Source organism: Drosophila subpulchrella, chromosome 3L (genome assembly GCF_014743375.2).
Source record: "Drosophila subpulchrella strain 33 F10 #4 breed RU33 chromosome 3L, RU_Dsub_v1.1 Primary Assembly, whole genome shotgun sequence".
Taxonomy (NCBI): Eukaryota; Metazoa; Arthropoda; class Insecta; order Diptera; family Drosophilidae; genus Drosophila; species Drosophila subpulchrella.
In genome coordinates, this window is record NC_050612.1 from 15,771,672 (window position 1) to 15,784,247 (window position 12,576).

Sequence of the window (12,576 nt, forward strand, 5' to 3'; positions counted from 1 at the left end):
ACATTCACTTGTCGCCGGCGTGGAAACAGAAGCAACATGCAATGCTGCAAAGTCGCAACTGCATCAGGGGGAGGATGCAGTGGGCGGTCCGGCGATGGCTACTGTCACTGGTCAGCAGTCAGCGGTCGTCTCCTTGTCCGCCTTGGCCAAACAAATGTGAAATTTGTTTTTTTCTGGCGACCGAAATGAAATTTATATCATGTAATTTCGCAGTCAAGTGTACACCCACTCAAAAGAGTGTTTGGCGCCTTTTTAATAATAGTGTGACCAAGTACACAACAAAATATTTTACATTTTATCAAATTTGTAGATATTTAAAGAATTTAGGATTTAGTGAGTAACCTATGACTTGCAAATGTCTCTCGGTATAATAAGAAGTAATAAAAAAAAGTATGACCTTACCAGTTATGCAAAGTGTGACCTAAGCTCAATAAAAAGCTATTTCATTCCTTAAACGTCTTTATAACTTTAACTTTCAACTATTTATTTTTTACTCATCCTACTAAGACCAGGAAAAAGTTTATTAAACTATAAATAACGAAACAGCTTTAGGCTAATGGAAAAGTGAGAAAGCCAAGAGAAAACTTCGGACTTCAAGTTCTCCTCTTTTTATTTTTTTGCATACGCACAATTTGACTTACTTTTTCAACCAATTTTTGTCGCATTTTTTCTTTCCTTGCAACTCCATCTTCTTGGTGATTCTCTAATTTTCACCTGCTGCTGTCTTCTCATCTCCTCTTCTGGGGCCACGAATTTCACCCATCAGCCCAAAAAGTCTTGACAAATTAATAAAACAACTTGTCAAGTGGCTTTCCGCACAAAAACGGAACCTGCGGCTACTCACTCAGTTTTTTGGTGTTGAAGATTGGTGGAGGTTTTCTTTTTTCTAAGTTGGCCCGGTGGTTTTTGGTCGGTGGTGATCTTTCGCAAATTGCATTCTTAATGAAGACTGTCGAGCCGCGGGGCCAAAAAGCAAGATGCAAATGACTTGGGCAGAGCCAATTGCAGCGACGGATTCGAGGAAAGGCATTTGGAGAGTTGTTTGTTCAGAGTCATATAAATTTCTCAAGCAATTTTGTTGATTTAATCGGGAGGAAAAATAGCCAAATATAGTTGCGAAATTATTAAGGATTAAATATAAAAAGTCATGAAAACCTAGAAAAAAGGCTTACAGCTTGAAAACATTATAGGGATTTTTATATACATTATTCTAAGGTTGCCAAGACTTTTTAAAATAAATCATTTAACTGAAAACTGCGCAGCTAGTTTGATATTTTTAAGTTTTACCTAAGCCTATTACCTATTGGTGGTAAAATCTTACCTCAACTTAAGGTTAACAGAGTTTATAAATAAAATGGCACTCTGGAATGCTTTCAATTGAATAACAAACAAAATGTACGACCCAAAGAAAAGTTCACAACTTGATCCAAAATTTCACCTGCAAGTGCTGCCAATTTTCCATGAACCATTTTCAGACGCTTTCCATCGCTTCATCCAATTTATTTTCACTTTGCACAAGTGTCATTAAATGCAATTTGGAATACTTTCAATCGAATGCCGCCCTCGCATGCCAAACGGTTTGTTGTTTAATTCGCTGCGGTTGTTTGATTTATGACTGTTTAATTACCACTGAGGCAAAAAGAAACATAGACCAAAAAATGCAAAATTAACAATGCAAATTGCACGAAGAGTGAAAAAAAATGGAGAGACAAGACTGTCTGGGGCGCCACCTGGCGTCAGGTCGTTGAACGTTCGCTTGCCCATTGTAAAACGCCAATAAAAGGGGTTTAATATTTTTTTTTTTCGTAGTTTTAAAAGGTCTCTGCGACGATGTGCCGTTTTTGTTTGTTTGGGTATTAGAGATGTGTTAATTTTTCGCTTACTGTGTTTATGGGCGGGGACACGCCCCCCGACAGCGGGCCAGACACAAGTGCTGCTAATTAAAATTCAACGTCTGCCCACAACCACCACCTTTAACCGGCTAATTTTCGGGGGTAACAAACAAACAAACATCGGTCGCAACGAAAAATAACAACAGTAACAAGCCACACAACAAACGTCGCTGCCGCCGGCTTCTTTTTCGTGTATTCGTTTTTTAAACTTGGCTCAAACACGCGATGTCCGCGAATTTTCGTAGTATAAAACATTTGGAGAGAAGAACTCTGAATTTTAGACACCCTTTATGCAGATATTTATCGTTAAACATCAGGAAATAGTAAATAACAATCTTTAAAAATAATGAAAACCATCTTCTATGGCTTAAATATTATTCTAAGTAAAAATCAATCCATGAAAATTAGCCTGACCTAATACTATAAATACATTTTATAGTATCATACAACTTTTCCCCCTTTTCAGTACGAACCTCTTGGTTAACTACAAACACCCTCTATATTATAGTGAAAAAGTTCATATAGTTTGCATGTCAGAGATCCATAAAGAGGAGAGTTCACAAACGGAACTTTAACTCTAAAAAGTGGGGTCTTTGCTCAACATTGACATTCAGGAAGGACATACACACGTGGGTGCCTGGGGAGTAGTTCCTTGAATGGCAGTGGAATATGTATTTGTTCAGCTGTTAAGTTTCCTGTACGGGGGTGGTATATACTTGGGTATTAACCTGACCCAAATATCGTTCGTTTAAAACGATTTCACCCGACTAATCACGTGAACTCCATCTCAAGTTCAGGCTGCGACTCAAAAGGTAACCTTAACCCCCATGATTAACCGTTGAGAGTTACACTTTCGGCCAATGGTTTCACCCAATGTGAAAGTGCCTTGTGCGATATGAAAAAGGCACACACAATGCGAACTCCTATTTCGAGTATCTAGTATCTGCTAGATGCATTTATGAAATGCACTTTTTCGGCGTTTTTTCTTGTATTTTCTTCGCTTAAATATATTTCGGCGGGCACGTACACAAAGAGAGGTTCGAATTGCGTTTGCTTTTCCCAGCCTTGAGATCAGACAATGAGATCTACTGGGGAGAGTAGTCGGGGAGATTTTGTAAGACACCTGAGGCAGCGACGTCGGCGGCCGTTGCATGTCATTTTCTGACGCTATCTCAATAATTCATACGCAATTGTATTGAACAATAAATTAATCACACGAACAAGCCGAAACAAACCATGGCAAACAAAAACCAGCCACACACATGACTCTCTTGGCTTCAAGCTCTTGAATCTTGAATCCCGGACTCCAAGACAAACGTCATAAAGCATGAGCTAAGTGAGTTCGTCTCAAGATGGGCTCGTGACACGCGGGAAATAAAGTAATAGATCAATAAATCAAAAACCAATATATTATATTACAAGTAATATCAAAAGTAATAATAAGGTGTACTTTATACTACTATAATAGGACATTTGCACACCATATTTTCGGAAAAACGGTCACACTTTCTTAAAAATAAAATACCAACTTAGTTTCCTTTTTGATAAACTCACGGCACCATCTCGCGGCCAAAGACGGTTGCACAGATGCACATTTGGAAAAATGCATAAATATTTATACCAAACACGATCCGCCAGAAATGTCGGTGGAAATTAAAAGAGCAATTTTCCAATTGAACCAAGACGGGGAAAACTGGGAAGGCGAGGAGGAGTTGGCCACCAAAGGAAGCAAAGATCAAACAAAGATCGAACGTGTTTTGGGTGCAAAAGTCAATTAATCATTAGAGAAAGACAAAGCGAACAACAAAAGCCGATTCCATGTTGCATGTCTTTCGGTTTTTGATGAGGCACAGGAAGTCCAATGTTTGTTTTCAGTTTAGCAAATCCAAATCCAAAGTAAAAGTCCCGAGCTGTGACAATGGCAAAGTTGCATTTTGTGCAATTAACGAACATTTTCCAGATGCCGGGGACACGCTTTGGTTAAGGCTTTTCCGAGCTCCAACTGCGACTCCTGTGATCCTCGCCAAAAATTCCAACAAGTATCCCAATTTCAATTTGAGCTTTGCAGTCTACGAGACTCAGGGCAAACTCGTTTTTGTTTGTGGTGCTGTGATGCCTTTTTAATTGCTCTGTGTAAAGTTACTTTGTTTCTTTTTTTCCCGCCTTTATGAGCCACTATATCTAGGGTGCCCCCACCCATTGAGTCATACGTACATATAGATATGAGTTGGTTCAGTTCGGGCAGTCACTCAGTTAGTCTGTCAAACGAGCGGCCATTCATATCAGCTTGTTTTTTCAGTTGCGAGGACTTTACATAATCGAAACCAGGCGACCTAAAAATAAAGGAAAAACTTGATATTGAGCAATTTAGGTTGGCCAATTAAAAGCAAATTGGGGGCAAGAGATCGGTAAAGCTACCAGATTGGGTTTATATGGAGGGCTTAGATCCAAAGAGGCTGGCGATTGATTTCAATTAGCTGTGTTAAGTAAACAAAAAAATATGCTTACCATTTAATTAATCTGTCAAGAAAGGTATAATTAAAATGTATAACAATAGATCACTAAAAGCATTAAGAGTTAATGGATAAGTAAGTTATTTGTTAGGACCTAAGCAACTTAGCAAGTCTATCCGGTTTCCAACCAAAGATCATTTAATACAGATATATCTCGACATTATCTTCAACTCAAGCACAACTGTCGTTTAATTGTCACTGATCTATCGCAGACATCTTAGCCCAATTGATCTTATCTCCTGAAAAAAGATCACTTCAACTTGTCGTCAGCTGATCGAGCGATGGTATCGGCAAGTTGAAGATCACTTTGGTTTCATTAACCCCGAATCAATCGAGACCACCTGAAGATCACCCATCCGCGGTGAACCTTTCACACTTCCAATCGAAATGGAAATGAAAAACGAAAGTGAACCGAGGCAACCAAAAGCCAACCAAGTTTAGATACAAATCGAGACTCTAATTGTTGGACTGTCTTCCTCGGTTTATGGCTTGTCACAGCTTGACGCTGGTTTAATTGAGTTGCGAATAAAATAGAGCTGTAAACATATCAATTACCCAGCCGACCTGCCGGTGCCCGAAGCATTCGTTTTGGCCCAATTATCGTCGGGCGACAGACACCGACTTTATATGTACATATCTCTCTTACGCACGGCAGATATTACCCATTACCCAGTGCCCACTCTTCCCCGATTTTCCACCACTCTCAATTATTTCGCCTGCTTACTCTCGTTTCCTCTGTTTATTTTGCGGCAAATGCAATTGCAATTGCAACTGCAACTGCTGCAATATGGCAAAAGTTAGTTTGGAAGATTTATCGCCAGGCGGTTCGCGCCTGCGCCATCTCTTTCCCTCGATTCTCACTTTTTCTTTCTTCTCGAGCTCCCAACTTGTTGCTTGGCATTTTATCAAAATCGAATCTGTGGCATTTCATTCGAGACTTTGGTGCCTCGCATACTGCAAGCCGACTGCCGAATGCCAGCCCACACATCCCCAACAAGTTGACGACAATTTTCCTGTGCTCTTAGGATGGGTATAGCGATTTTTTGAAAAAGGTTGTACTATATTGTATGGGAGAACCTCGATTATTTTATAATATAGTTCATAAGCTGTTCCATAAGATTTATTTGTTTTATTTGACATTAATGTTCCAGTTTTTTAACTGTTAGATAAAAATGTTAACAAGAACTTCAATTTTTGTTAAAGACAAATTCGTTTTCTTACTGTAATACCAATTTTACTAACGACAATTCTTTACAAAGTCTGTTATCAGATGATTTAGTGGTACAAAAGAATGTTAGCATTTTGTTGTAAGATTCGTTTTACGACCAAGTTAACCTATAGTTAAAAGTTTTTGGTACGAATGTAGCCAATCTATTTCATCATTTACTGATTGGAAGTATTATTATTTTAAAAACTAGTGAAGAATAAGTATATGTTAAAGCAGGGTATCGAAAATTGTGTCTTAATCTGGGCTGGCATTTGATTTTATTCGAGTGTGTTTGGCTGCTTTCGTCGTGTGTTTCCACTTTCCAGTTGCGGTAGCAGAGTTTGTCATTGTTTTGCTGCCATTGAGAAGAGGCCGTCGCAGTTGGAAGTCGCGTCATAGTTAAAGAAAAGCATTTTATCTATGAGTTGTCAATGTGCATTGTTTTTACTGCCTCGTCTGTCGATGCATTTGCTGGATTTTGCCGCTGCCTTTGCCGGCTCAGAAAGTGAATCTCAAATATTTCTTGATGGCAATCTCGGCTGGAAAAGCGCCAAGGATGGTGCCTCGTTTGGTGGATGTGGACGTGGATGTGGATGTGGATGGTGGCACCCATGTTCGATGCACGTCAACAGAATTTGCGAACAAGGTCATGGGAGCCTGGAGGAGGGGCCTTGAGGAGGGGTCTCTCCATAACACATATCGCCGGCATCTCGCGGCTCATTTGGAGGAGATTTTCCGTAGCCGACGGTTTGTTTTGCCAACGCATTTCACTTTCTATTGCATTTCGAATGCATTTCTCCCCACAACTCCTTCTCTTTCGCTTTCGTTTGAGTTTCGGTAATGAACTGAAGTGGGTTTCAGTTTAAATCTCTTTCAAGTTTGTTCTTTTTCTCACGAAACACTCGAATTAATATCTCTTTTTTCCGCCGAGGGTTCTGTGAAAGCTCTTGATTTCAGTTTTTGTTTTCATTTTCTACTTACCTTTTGTTTTTGTTAAGACAGCCGAAAACCGAAAATGTTGCATTCACGTCTCACCTGACAGAATTTCTGTTGGTTCCGCATCTGCATTTTGCACTTTGGATTGAATTTCGGTTTGGCGGAGAAACAAAAAAAAAGAAAAGCGAACGAAACAAAAGAGTTATGAGACCGTTGGATAAGTGGAGAATGTGTTAGATATTCGATGCTTTGAATAAAAGGGTTCTAGAATTACTCAAAGGAATTTATATAAAACTAAATGAATGGAATAAGAAAGTACAGTTGCAGCTTTAGTTGTAGCTGTTTTTTAATTTAATGATATCTTCAACTTGTAAAAAACTATATAATAATTTATAAAAATTATAATATATGGGTAACAATTTTGATGGTGACTTTATCTTGATTCTTAAATTTTAAGTGAGAGTTTATAAATAAACATGAGATGACTGATGGTTGTTACTCTAGCTTTTTATTGGGTAGTACATTTTTAAGTATTTTGGCTTGGCTATGTTCATTATCCATTGATAATTTTTTAAAAGCTTTATTTGTACCCCATGTGGTTTAGCTTTTATCACAACTGGCATGTGTCAAGATTTTTTAAAGATCCAGTGAAAATTTCCCACTCTACCTAAAAAAGGTATATTGAATTTCTACCTCGGCTTCGAGCACCCCACCCCTTCCAAGACAACTCAAAGACCTCCTAACTCAAAGACCGACTGGGAAAGGGATCCAATTATCGCCTGGAGACGTTGTCGTCGTCGTCATTTCAGCTTTTGTTGCTGCTGTCGACCGCTGACGATCGGCGTTTGTGCCCATTTCCGACTTTAACAACTTGACCACAGATATATACCCTGCTGCCCCCCTTCCATGCCCCTGTTTTTGTGTTTTTTTTTTGTTTGCCAAAGTAAAACGCCGTTCATTTGTTTTTGATTTTTTTGGTTTGTATTTTTTACTTCTTCTTTTTTTTAGTTCGTGCAAATTTCGCTGAGTTTGCAGTTAGTTTGCTGCTGCTGTTGTTGCTTTTTTACAAATTGCCTGTAAATGATATTTTCACAACTCGCATCGATTGACTGCTCCCCCCTTCCGCCACCCATGAAAATTGAGAGAGTTCGCCGAGGTTAATGCGACCAATAAATTGTTGTTGCCGATTTTTGTTGTTGATGTTCGATGCTTTATGAGCCATATTTTGCCTCTCTTTTCCACTCCTGAGATACGATTTTTTTTTTTTTTTTTTTTTTTTTTTTTGGGTCGGGAATGCCGTTTTAGCCGTTGTCTTTTGGGAAGTTGAGCCTAACGGCAAATGACGGGAAATATTGAAATTTCGCAGCGTAAAATTGTTTTCAATTTAATCGACATTGTTCAATTTTTCATGCCCAGGCTCTCGTTGGGGAGTTTTGAGTTTTCCTCTCGTTTTCCGTTTGTGCAATTTGAGTGCAAATATAATTAATGATAATGAATTGTTATGCGAGACGCCCTCGGTCAAAATTGCAGGAAAAAAAAATGAAAATTCGAAAAAAAAATGTCGTGCATCGGTCGGAGTTTGTGGGAGTTTGGTTGGCAAGTATTTGACTTTTTTCTTGGGGGTTTGCGGTGCAACTGATTTATCACTGGAGACAGCTACGAGGTTGCGGCGGTGTTTGGCGAAAGGTTGCCATAAAAAAATGTTGGGAAAATCAAGGGGGATCGTCAGAAACCGAAGAGAAAATACCCTTTTACTAACACAAGAACAAGATGATAAATCCAAAAAAAATACCATACAGTAAGCATTAACATAGGATATTTTGGTAAAAAGTTAAGTGATGTTAAGTAACAACTTAAGAAACACCCAGAATTCTATCTATTAATGCCAATTTTAACTCATTATTCATGAGTATGCATAAAAACGTTTTAAAGTGGGTAATCATTTTTGGGTTTACCATCAAATTTATTAGACCCCCTGCTAGGGTATCGAAAATGTTGCTAAGCAAATGTTGGCCGGTAAAAGTTGATGGTTTATGCTTTAGTTTCTGCGTTTGGCTTTCCATTATGCAATGTTTTTTGCCAAGTGCTAATATCAAAAAACATTGGTAAACAATTTTCCCATTTTCCTCGGTTATCCTTCGTTGTTATAGTGGTTGTTGTTGTCATTAGTCAAACTTCGTTTCCGCTCCATTCAAAACATTTTCACATCACTTCGCTTATTTGTTTTAACACACATTTTATTTATCTCGTTTTAGCCGAAAGTGAATTGAATGGCATCAAAAGGATTGGATGGATGTGCTTTGCCGCAGAGTCACTGAATGAATTTCGACTTTCGCACAATTTGCACACTTTTCACACTCGTTTATGTGAGTAATTTTCGGTTAATTAACTGTGGTATAGCTCTTGGCTTTTCCCCCTATATCTCTTAATCAGTGTTTTGAGTAGTTTAATGGGTTAATTAAGAGAGTTCATTGAGTGGCATCTCGAGTTTTAAATATAGGAAATTGTAGCCATTTAGAAGTGGGTCAATGCCGAGTTCAAGAAAACATTGCGAGTACGCGATAATGGAACTTAAGTTGAGAAGTTTTAATGCCAGAAAAGGTGCTTTGAGAAAAATAACGCAAAAAATATAGTCATTTAACTGTTTAGGTGAATGACAATAAACAAAATCCTCAAATAGGTTTCCCCCTAGCTAATTAGTATTTCCAAACCACTGCGAAGTGTTTGTCAAAATTTATGTTCTCTGTTTTCCTGCACCACTTAACCCACTAATTTGCTAACATATGGATGCCCAATCGGCCAGTTAGGGGGTGTGACTGGGGATTATTTACTGCTTCGCCACCTGTCAGCCGTCGAAAAAGTAACCGCCTGTTCATTCGGTGGGTCAGTAGTCATAACAAACGACTTCCCTACGGAGAGGCGTGGTCAGATCGGGACTAGTTTTTCTTAAAATGATTTTTTTGTGCTTTGATAGCCTTTCCATGTGTAATGTGCTGGGGACCCCAAAAACGATCGCAGAACATGAGGAAAACGTGTTCGAACCGCAAAAACACACAAAACACGAAACATTTATCATATGCTCAGGAATGTAGACAAAATGTGGGGATTAGAAGGGGGGAAAGGGGAAAGTGGGCTGGGGCGTTGTGGAAAGGAGTGGAAAAAGGCAGGGGGTTTGTGGATTGGAGCCAAAAATGTTTATGGGTTGTAGACAAATTTTGTTAGCGACAACTTAAAAGGCGACAAATGAAATACAGTCGAACTTCTAAAACTCGAACCAACATCTTGCATCGTAAAAATTCGAATAAGAAGAAAAATATATTTAAAATGTCTCAAGCCTAGAAGATATGCTCCCGCTAATCCCTGTTTTTTTTATGTAACTACAAGAAATTTATTGTGAATATGAGTTTTTAAATTAAAATTAATAATACAAAATAGGACAGTTTTGAGTTTTCGCATCAGTTTGGTAAATTAGCATGTCAAAGATAGTAAATATGAATTTCGATATGTCAACATAAGGCAAAATACCTCATTCATTCATTTTAATATTAGCCCTATAAACCAAAAGTCTGTATGGGTTAGATTCCTTTAAGTGTAAAAAATGTTGGCTGACCAGAAGAGAGGTTGGCTGGGGATTGCTGGCTTGGTGTTTGGGAGGTGGCGATACAATGTTTGCATGTTTCCCAAATTTGTCCCCACTTTCGGAGATACGATAACTTTCGATTTTTTTCCCTCGGTTTCCTTTTTCAATGGTGAACCACTTCTCTAATTGCTTTTGCACCGAAAATCACCAGAAATATAAGAAACGAAATGAGAGTTTCCTTTTGTCTTGGCTTGGGTCTGTTGGTCCTCTGTCCACCGTCTTTATTCCGTGGCCATGTTCCATGTCGCCATATGTCGCACTATACTTGCAAATGTTTTTCTTTTTATTTGTATTTATTTTTCTCCCCTTCCATTTCGTTGTTTTGGGGGAGGACTTTTGACTTTTGCAGGCTGCAAGCAAGGAATTCGAAATGATTTCATTTTCACTGTGACATCCAGACAAATGTTTCTCAAGGGATCGGATTGGAGATGTTGTGGGTAGATACCGGATATTATGGTTGCTTAGGTAATTTAAAAGAGTGATTGTAAAAAGTTTTTATATATAAACCATTGCACAACTGAGGACCGAAGGGAGACCCTTTTTAACCCAGATCAGTAGATCCGATAATCTGGCTTAGAGTTATAAAATCTCAGTTATCTGGCTCACCATCGCCATATCTCATGTACCGACCGATAAAAGTTTGTCAAAGCAAGACACGACCGCAACAAATTAAACAATTCATTGTCTCGAGTGCCCACAAAAAAATTGCTCTGTGGGCCAGACCCCCTTAATTTAAACTAGGTTGCACTGGACCACATATTGTGATTGTTTTCTGTGTTTTGCGGTTGCAGTTGTGGTTGCTCCAATACCATTACCAATACCAACACCAACACCTTTGCCACGATCTTGGTTTACAAGTCAATATGGTTATTGTTATTGTCGCCAGATTGCCTGCGATTTGGCCACTTGGCCAACATTCACGTGTGCTAAAAGTGACGCCGTCTCACCTCTCTTTTCATCTCCCATATATCCCTGCAGTTAACAATTGATTAGGTGTTGCTGCTGCAACAGCAGCTGTCTCTGTTGCAGTTGTGTTGATGTTGCTGTTGCTGTTGCTGCTGCTGCTGCTGCTGCAACTGTCTTTAGCAATTGTCAATTTATGGCATGCTGCCTGCCTTTGGGGTCTCCTCCAATCATGGCTTTTAGCCTGGTCAACTCGGCTTGAATGGCCAAATTGGTGGCACACAACGCTGGCACTGCCAACGCGATTCTCGGAAGAATTCCCCGATAAGTCGGTTGACTACTGCTGGTTCATATAAAATATAGCTGCGACTGCTGCGCTTGCTGCTGTGCAATATATAAAAAAAGATATTTTAATTACGCTTTGGTCTGCGGAATGTCGATTTCCTCGGTCTGGGTCTCTCTGGTTGTCTGATTCTGGGGTCGACATGGTGTCTACAATCGCTTTTAACTTTTGCAATTAGAGGTGGTATGATGGAATATCACTCTTTAATTTCTCTATCTTATATTTTACAGTTTCGGAAGTAGTTATTTTATCTACCATATGATCCCAAAAGCTTTTTAAAGTGAACCTTGACTTCTTTTTATCTGAGTATTACATAAGTAATTCGCAAAAAGTTAAATGCGGGGTCTATTTTTCACAGCAACTTGATATATGTCTTATGGTTTATGGCTTATTTGTTCAATAAAATCACGATACCACCTCTATCAACGATTTTATCCCTCATACAACTCACTCTTACTCATGACTTCACACCCCAAAGCCAGCTGATGACTAAATTATGGCCAAGTACGCGAACTTTCAAGACTTATTGTGGCCAACTAAACGAATTTCGAAGTCTTATCTCGACTGGGCCCCAGATAATGAAATATTCTCTATAATTGATTACATTTTGGGCCATTCGAGTGTTTCCCAATTGCCTTATCGACTCTATCTAATCTAGAGGCACGAGTATAGTTCATCGGAAGAAACTGGGTAAACAGAATAATTGGCCTCTCAATTGTTAGTACTTGATTTGCTTTAATTGGCCACAGAGTTTTCCATCGTGAGAATAAAGGGGGATTTAGTGAGTTCACATCCGGTTTTTCGGGGGTTCTGTTTTCGTTTCTTCGAGATGTACCAAAAGTAGAGTAAATAAAGCGCAGAGCGGAAGTGACAAATATCAAAGTAAAGGGCAATTAAATGAAGTTGAAAACATTTGGCTGGGAATCAGAACAATGAATGTTTTGTTTTCCTTTTTAAAGAACGCTTAGAGGGAAATGAAAAGTATTTTTAAAGGAGTTTATTAAGAGTGTTATACTATTCTTTGTGACAGATTCACTCAAGCGCTACCAAAAACCACTAAACATTTAAGACCTAAAACTAAAGACCTTGATTTTTAATGCCTACTAATTTTAAAGGTTTATGAAATGATACCCCAAGGGAAA

At 38.8% G+C, this 12,576-nt stretch overlaps 1 protein-coding gene across 5 annotated transcripts in view; it reads left to right on the forward strand.

The window, feature by feature from the left end:
* Window positions 1–12,576, forward strand: part of LOC119552696 — a 118,368-nt gene that overhangs the window by 20,407 nt on the left and 85,385 nt on the right. For 4 of the 5 annotated variants that reach the window (XM_037862422.1, XM_037862425.1, XM_037862426.1 and 1 more), the window contains exon 2: window positions 8,804–8,914. The exons of the other annotated variant lie outside the window; for it this stretch is intronic. The gene's annotated coding sequence lies outside the window, so the exon portion shown is untranslated. The remainder of the gene's footprint in view (window positions 1–8,803; window positions 8,915–12,576) is intronic. 5 annotated transcript variants of the gene reach the window in all.